This window comes from Thalassophryne amazonica, chromosome 9 (assembly GCF_902500255.1).
Source record: "Thalassophryne amazonica chromosome 9, fThaAma1.1, whole genome shotgun sequence".
Classification (NCBI taxonomy): Eukaryota; Metazoa; Chordata; class Actinopteri; order Batrachoidiformes; family Batrachoididae; genus Thalassophryne; species Thalassophryne amazonica.
The window spans coordinates 97119400-97128389 of record NC_047111.1 but is presented as its reverse complement, the minus strand read 5'-3'; positions in this window follow the sequence as shown (position 1 = coordinate 97128389).

The following is an 8990-nucleotide window of genomic DNA, read 5'->3' as shown; positions in this document are numbered from 1 at the left end:
ACACACCAATTAGCTAAACTGCAGGATTGCCTTACAGACATAAAGACATGGATGACCTCTAATTTCCTGCTTTTAAACTCAGATAAAACCAAAGTTGTTGTGGCTGGGGTGCCTGGCTGGCTTTTGTTTCTGTCTTCTGTTTTCTGTCTTCTGTTTTTCCTTCCAGGTGGCATGCGTTCAGGACTGAGTGGCTGTGTGGCTGAGTTATTAGGACCTCACCCTGATCACCTGAGGCTGGTCATGTGCAGCTCGTCAGGACTCACAGCTGTGGTGCATCTATATGGATTGGGGCATGGTTGCATTTAAGTCTGGAGTACACAGTGTGTATTTGCCAGAGACTCGACCTTGTGACCAGACGGGTGAGATCGATGTTTAGAGAACCATCTCATCATCATGGACGCAGAGACCGTACCAGGTTTGATGCCATGGTCTGTGAAAGAGGAGGGGGTGAGGTCTCACGCTCGTCAGCACACTTCCTTTAGGTTTTGTGACTAACATGAGTACAGTCAGTAGATGTGGTGTCCCTCACACCTTATTATATTGAGCTGTTATGTTAGTCATTTAATCAGCTTCCACTGCAGTGGAGAATTGAACTGGGTGTTCCATGCCTGCAGGGTGGGAAGCTGATTGGTGATTAAGCCAGGAAGTGTTTGCTGATTATGTACACCTTTGAGTGGTCTCTCTGTGTGTGGAGTGGTGGACTCACATGATGGTTTCTTCTTTCACAGACTCGGTTGGTCGCGGCCACCTGGGGGGTGTCGGCGGGGTCCTTGGGTCCGAACTGTTCTGGCTCCGGACCGTTTGTGCTGCTGGGAGCGCACCGTTTTTTCCACCTCGCCAGACCGTGCACTTATTTGTTATTAATTCAGCACTCACTGTTATGTCATTAAATTCTGTTATCCTTTGAACCGTGCTCTGTTTCCTTTATGGTGGGTCCTACTTCAAACGCTGGTCGGTACTCCGACTGCGTCCGACACATAACAGTAGTCTCTGGCCAATACATCACGGACCCAGCGGTAGCAGAAGCGGTACTGTGCCGGGAAGGCGGCAGCAGACGTCAGAAGTTATCCGGATCAGTTGCGGGTGCTCTCCGCCCGGATGGTGCGTGTCGGAGAACCGATTATTGAATAGTGATTTGAACTCTCTTGCAGCCGTGTTCCTGTGGTGTTACCTTATCTGTGGGTTGTTGTGGAGTGTGAATAGCGACGGCTTCGCGTCAAACTTCGACCGGATAAGAGGTAAAACGGGAGCTGCATGAGTGTGTCTTTAATGGGTGAACGCGCACGGCGGAGTTCTGTGGCACGGGTCGCTGTGCTTCCTGTTGTTACAGTTGTAGCCCCGTCTCCCCGGGTGAAGATAGCTACTGCGTCTGTTGTGTCAGCTTCGGCGTAATTTAGTTGAAGCACATTTTGGTTGTGTGTTACACGTAGCTGCGCACAGGGAAAGCAGCATGAGTTGTTTTCTCGGTTACCAAAGGGGTTTTTTATTTTTAGCACTTTGGCTCCCCCTGTTGGTGACTGAGTCACATTACCGTTATAGCTCTTAAGGTGGAACAGGTGTGTTCCATTTGTTTGAGCTTAATGGTATAAGTCACTTATTAGTTTTGTGTTGGTTCATTTTTTGTGGGTGTTTTTTGAGTTGGTTTTTGGGTGGGATTTTCTGCACTATTAGTGTTCTGGGGTCGTGACCGTGCAGGCTGTCTGGAGCATAGAAAGGACCCAGGTAACTTTATGTTAGTCTGTTAGTCTTTCTTTTTATTTCTTTTGGTTTCACCTCCCAGGGTTTGATGGGACGGTCCTCTGGGGGGTGATGGGGGGGGGGGGAATTGGGTTGTTTTTTCTTTTTTCTTTGTTTTTTTTTGTTTTTGTTGTGCCCTCTCTTCTCCTCTGGCTCCAGCCGTGTGAGCCGTAGGTTGTCGGCGTTGCTGGAGTGGTGCAGTTTGGTTAGGCTGGGCGTTTCCCAGGTAACCTCTGCACCCGGGAGGGGAGCGGGGGGGTTCGGGGTGTTTTTTTTTTTGTTGATTCCCTGTTCCACCTCCGGCTTCAGCGCGCCTTTGAGCCGTATGCCATCGGCATAGCTGAGGTTTGGAGCAGTGGAATATACCCGCAGCTGGTGGCTGGTTTGGAAGTCGGAGGGGTGGCGCCGTTTTGTGCCGTCTGCCATTACCGTTGTTCCACTCCTCCCGGTTGACTTCTGGGGTATAGTCGTGGTTGGTGACACTGGACGTACTTCCAGTTTCCACTGCGCCGAGGGGGTGGGGTTGGGGTTGTTTTGTTTGTATGTTTTTTTCTTTTGTTTTTCCCCCCAGTTTCCGCCCTCAGGGTGTGAATGTGGTGTCCTCTGGGGGGGAAAGGGCTGTGGGTCCATCTAGCCATAGACGGCCGGGGCTGGGTCTGTTAGTCATGAGGGGGGCGTCTCCTGGGGTTTGATGGAACGGTCCTCTGGGAGGCGCTGGGAGTCCCTGTGGGTGACTTTGGATCCCAGAGGGACCTCGGCTGTGGCTATTACTCCTGGAGCTGGCGGGATGTCCTCTGGGGGGTGTTGGTCCCTACATGTCGTCCGGGTGGGTGGGGGTAGGGGGGGGGTGGGGGTGTCAGCATTTTTCTTTTGTTTGCAAGCTTAAGTTTGGGTTGTGTTTTTCTTTTCTCCTCTTCCCGGGGTTTGATGGGATGGTCCTCTGGGGAGGGGGGGGGGGGGGGTGGTTTGGTTGTTTGTGTTTGTCTTTTTTGTTTTATGACTAAACAGACTTTAAACATGGTCGGACAAAGGCTGACTGCACAGGTTCAAGAACTCCTGGCCACACCTGTGCAAATTGAATGACAGAAACAAAGGCAAAGATGCAGTCAGAGGTGAAGACGTCAACAGTTCTGTTAAATGAAGATTCAGTTGGAAGATGAATGCAGATACTGTTTCCAGCCATGGTCCCTGGAGGGGGGTGTTTTTCCTGGGCCAGGTTTGTGTGGTCGCCGGGAGGCTTCCCGTGAGGGTGGGGTGCTGTTATGGCTGGGGTGCCTGGCTGGCTTTTGTTTCTGTCTTCTGTTTTCTGTCTTCTGTTTTTCCTTCCAGGTGGCATGCGTTCAGGACTGAGTGGCTGTGTGGCTGAGTTATTAGGACCTTACCCTGATCACCTGAGGCTGGTCATGTGCAGCTCGTCAGGACTCACAGCTGTGGTGCATCTATATGGATTGGGGCATGGTTGCATTTAAGTCTGGAGTACACAGTGTGTATTTGCCAGAGACTCGACCTTGTGACCAGACGGGTGAGATCGACGTTTAGAGAACCATCTCATCATCATGGACGCAGAGACTGTACCAGGTTTGATGCCATGGTCTGTGAAAGAGGAGGGGGTGAGGTCTCACGCTCATCAGCACACTTCCTGAGGTACTTTAGGTTTTGTGACTAACATGAGTACAGTCAGTAGATGTGGTGTCCCTCACACCTTATTATATTGAGCTGTTATGTTAGTCGTTTAATCAGCTTCCACTGCAGTGGAGAATTGAACTGGGTGTTCCATGCCTGCAGGGTGGGAAGCTGATTGGTGATTAAGCCAGGAAGTGTTTGCTGATTATGTACACCTTTGAGTGGTCTCTCTGTGTGTGGAGTGGTGGACTCACATGATGGTTTCTTCTTTCACAGACTCGGTTGGTCGCGGCCACCTGGGGGGTGTCGGCGGGGTCCTTGGGTCCAAACTGTTCTGGCTCCGGACCGTTTGTGCTGCTGGAAGCGCACCATTTTTTCCACCTCGCCAGACCGCGCACTTATTTGTTATTAATTCAGCACTCACTGTTATGTCATTAAATTCTGTTATCCTTTGAACCGTGCTCTGTTTCCTTTATGCTGGGTCCTACTTCAAACGCTGGTCGGTACTCCGACTGCGTCCGACACATAACAAAAGTTATTGTACTTGGCCCCACAAATCTTAGAAACATGGTGTCTAACCAGATCCTTACTCTGGACGGCATTACCCTGACCTCTAGTAATACTGTGAGAAATCTTGGAGTCATTTTTGATCAGGATATTTCACTCAATGCGCATATTAAACAAATATGTAGGACTGCTTTTTTTGCATTTGCGCAATATCTCTAAAATTAGAAAGGTCTTGTCTCAGAGTGATGCTGAAAAACTAATTCATGCATTTATTTCCTCTAGGCTGGACTATTGTAATTCATTATTATCAGGTTGTCCTAAAAGTTCCCTGAAAAGCCTTCAGTTAATTCAAAATGCTGCAGCTAGAGTACTGACAGGGACTAGAAGGGGAGAGCATATCTCACCCATATTGGCCTCTCTTCATTGGCTTCCTGTTAATTCTAGAATAGAATTTAAAATTCTTCTTCTTACTTATAAGGTTTTGAATAATCAGGCCCCATCTTATCTTAGGGACCTCATAGTCCCATATCACCCCAATAGAGTGCTTCGCTCTCAGACTGCAGGCTTACTTGTAGTTCCTAGGGTTTGTAAGAGTAGAATGGGAGGCAGAGCCTTCAGCTTTCAGGGTCCTCTCCTCTGGAACCAGCTCCCAATTCGGATTAGGGAGACAGACACCCTCTCTACTTTTAAGATTAGGCTTAAAACTTTCCTTTTTGCTAAAGCTTATAGTTAGAGCTGGATCAGGTGACTCTGAACCATCCCTTAGTTATGCTGCTATAGACTTAGACTGCTGGGGGGTTCCCATGATGCACTGAGTGTTTCCTTCTCTTTTTTGCTCTGTATGCACCACTCTGCATTTAATCATTAGTGATTGATCTCTGCTTTCCTCCACAGCATGTCTTTTTCCTGGTTCTCTCCCTCAGCCCCAACCAGTCCCAGCAGAAGACTGCCCCTCCCTGAGCCTGGTTCTGCTGGAGGTTTCTTCCTGTTAAAAGGGAGTTTTTCCTTCCCACTGTCGCCAAGTGCTTGCTCACAGGGGGTTATTTTGACCGTTGGGGTTTTTCCGTAATTATTGTATGGCTTTGCCTTACAATATTAAGCGCCTTTTGGCAACTGTTTGTTGTGATTTGGCACTATATAAATAAAATTGATTTGATTTGATTTGATTTAATGTCCCCTGTCTGTTTTAAAATAAGTGTATAACTGTTGGGAAAGTGTAAGTACACGGACCCACAACAGGGGGCGCAAATGAACGGACAATGGAATAGGTCAAATAACAACACTTTACTGTTGCGAACGTGCACAACAAACACAACTGATTACACAATAGATCAGCGGTCAAATTACAAGGTGTCGTGTGGGCAGGCTCGAAGATAGGAGACGTCTGTCCAAAGCAGAACCGGAACCACACGATTTCCTCCGCCACCAGACCCCGGGAATACTGGAGCCGCCAAGTCCCGAACTCCCAGGTGGCCACTGCCTCCGCGTGTCGGACCTGGTACTGCTGGCGAGGAACAAAAACACAATTAAACGTGGGTGCGTCTGCACCCAGCAATCTGCACGGCAGGGAAGCTACCTCCACCTCTCGTTGGAGAAAAAGTCTGTTATCACTCACAAAAAGCACAAAAAAAAAGGGCTTTCTATCAAGCAGTCAGGCTGAGGATATTACCTTTCAGGTAGAACGATATCTCGGCAAAGAGGTGGAGATGACGTCTTGCTGATATACCGATGCAGATCAGATGAGTGGTGACAGCTGTCACAGGTGATGAGTGTCAGCTGTCACCCCGGCTGCTCTTGTGAGGCGGCAGCGCCCTCTTGTGCCTGGAGCCCGCACTCCAGGCAGGGTGCCCTCTGGTGGTGGTGGGCCAGCAGTACCTCCTCTTCAGCGGCCCACACAACAATAACAAATGTTCTAACACTAGGCACAGTGAGACAGTGCAACCAGCAGAGGTTCTCATGGTCATGCTTTTTACAACAAAGAAGTTTGGGCTCTGTGCAACTCAAAATCTATATACAACAGGTGGGAAAAAAAAGTGCAGTTCAATGCTTTTCTGCAGCATCTGCATTAAGTGCTGCAGCTACATTATAATTTGCCTTAAATCCTGGTGTATGAAATGTTGTCCTTCAATAATTATTAAAATAATCCCATCAGAAAACATGTTGATTATATTACTACTGATGACCTAATATGTGTATTTTCTGCAGTTGACTTAGTTCAATGATGCTATTCTGTTTCACTTAGAAAAACCTCTTCTGTATCCCAGTAAAGACAAACAGGGCATTGCCCATCCTGAACACAGTTACAGTGGCTTGCAAAAGTATTCTGCCCCTTGATATTTCCTCACTCGTCTTCTTCTTGCACAGTCACTCAGTTTTTGAGAACTGTCTTCTCCACACAGATTTACCATAGCATGTCATACTGTTTGTATTTCTTCATAATTGACTAAAATAAAGTTCAAGACATATTCAGTGACTTGGAAATGTTCATGTATCCATCCCCTGACTTGTCTGAAGAAAATCTGCAATTAAACTGATTATTTACAGGTATTATACCAAAGGGGCTGATAACTTATGTAACCCATCATCTTGGCTTTTATATTTTTAATTAATTTATATCAAGTTGTAGAGCTTTACTTTCAGTTTGAGTTTAAGGGAGGTAATTTTAAAAAATTTTATATTAAGAAGCCTAATTTACTTTTTGTATTTGAAATGCCATAAACAAATTAAAATGTGTGAAATACCAAGGGGCTGAATACTTTTGCAAGCCACTGTATGTACTCTTATGTCTTCATGTTTGGAGTTGTCATTTCCTTAAAGAACAACAACAATAATAAAAATGCCTGTCAGATAATCATTTCTGTACTTTGTCAGTCAGAAGGAGCCTCAGGTAACTCTGTTTTAAACCGCGGTAAGTCATTTCTTTTGGTTCGTCCCATATTCCTCAAGGTGGCCACAGTGGATCTTGTGTGGCTCCTCATGTAGATTTGACACATTTTATGCTGAATGCCCTTCATGACTCAGCTCCAGATTTAGTGGAGAACTGGGCATAAGTGGCCTTGCGCCTGGGGCAAGTGAGCGTCATTGTGCCTCCCCACAAACAACATCCAGAATTTGTTAAAAAAAGAAGAAAAAAAGAAAAAAAAGAAAAATTAAGATCTTGGTATAGATCAGATTTGCTTTCAACACAATCATCCCTGCCCTGCTACACGACAAGCTTTCTTGGTTTGACTCCACCGATGTCCCATCTAACTGAAGGCAGCATGTACAGCTGGGAGGGCATGTCTCCAATACACCCCAAGGCGGTGCTCTTTCTCCTCTACGCTTCTCCCTGTACACCAACAGCTGCACCTCTAGTCACCCGTCTGTGAAGTTCTTGAAATTTGTGGATGATACGAAGCCAGGGTTGCCAACTTTGGGACCTCGGTTGGAGTGAGACTGCACGTGCATAACGCGTGTTGAAAATTTTTGGTAACCCTAATTAAAACAAACAAACAACAACAACAAAAACAGTCCTCATTTACTAATAAAAATAATAATACAAGGGAAACTGTGTTTGATTCTTGGGTCAAGATGGTCCTGGTTGGGGAGTCTGGGGGGAAGCTTAAGGGTTTTAGCCATGTTAATGCTCTCCAGAAGCATTTTCTGCAATGAATTTGCGAGGAGCGATAGTTAGGCAGCTGCTTATCCAACTCTTACAAGTTGGGCGAAATATGTCTTCATATGACACCAACGTCTGTGCAAGTCTTCTCTCTAAAACTGCAGAGGAGGAAAAGACTCAAGCCTAACACCACTGAAATGATCTTGTTTTTAAATAAAAACCTTTGAAGCCCCCAAATCCCCTTCATTTTGTACAACTATGGTCATAACAGCATTTCACAATTTATATCTCTATTACATACAGTATTTTATGATTGCACAATCCCATTATAACACATTATAACACATTATTGACGTCTTTAAGCGAAAATATAGTCAAAATTTCAAGATGTACATAGAACCTATATGATTAAACATACATAACAGTGCCTGTTCCATGCAACTGCTATGTTAAAGATTGGCCAGTAGATGTCGCCATATTTAATTGTATCAAATGCTTCAAACACTGAATCATTTCACAATTCCTTCATATTGATTCAATGATTTTTTTTATTTTGGCATGACATTTCTTGCTTGTGCGTGAGATTGATGCTGAAAGCATGATTGTCACACCAGATGCATGAGAGTTGACAACCCTGTGAACCTCATTCAGACTCAAGTCTGCCTACAGATGGGAGATGGATCACCTAGTGCAGACAGAACAATCTGGAGCTTAACACCCTCAAGACAGTAGAGACGGTTGTCGACTTCAGAAAGAACTCAGTCCTGGCTGCCCCCATCACCCTGTGTGACTCCCCGGTGGCCATTGTGGAGTCCTAACGCTATCTGGGGATCACGATCACCCAGGACCTCAAGTGGGAGCTGAACATCAGCTCTCTCATCAAAAGAGCACAACAGAGGATGTATTTCTGCGGCAGCTGAGGAAGTTCAACCTGGCAAAATCAGTGATGATGAACTTCTACACTGCCATCAATGAGTCCATCATCTCCTCTTCCATCACTATCTGGTACGCTGCTGCCACTGCTAAGGACAGGAGCAGACTGCTGCATATCATCCAAGCAGCAGAGAAGGCGATAATCTGTAATCTGCTATCCCTACAAGACCTGTACACCTCCAGGGCCTGTGCAGTGAGCGAAGAAGATCCCTCTCATCCAGGAGGACAGAAACGTTTTGTCACCCTCTGCTCTGGCAGGAGGCTGATGTCCATCAGGACCAAAACCTCAAGACACAACAACAGTTTCTTTCTATCCGCAGCTGGAATCATAAACACTGCCAGAGTCCCTCACTTACTCTGCCTCCCTCCCCCCCACTACAGTAAAGCACAGGTTGGTCATCCCTACACTGAAAGGTACTGTACATCTGTACTCCAGTCACCTGTCTCTGCACTGTCCTACTCCATTTCATTATTTGTCTATTTGACTCTTTCTACTTCTCACAGAAGTGTTTTTCTTTTCTTTTCTTTTCGTTTATGCAGCAATAACACCAGATCAAATTCCTTGTATGTGCAATAAATCTGATTCTGATCT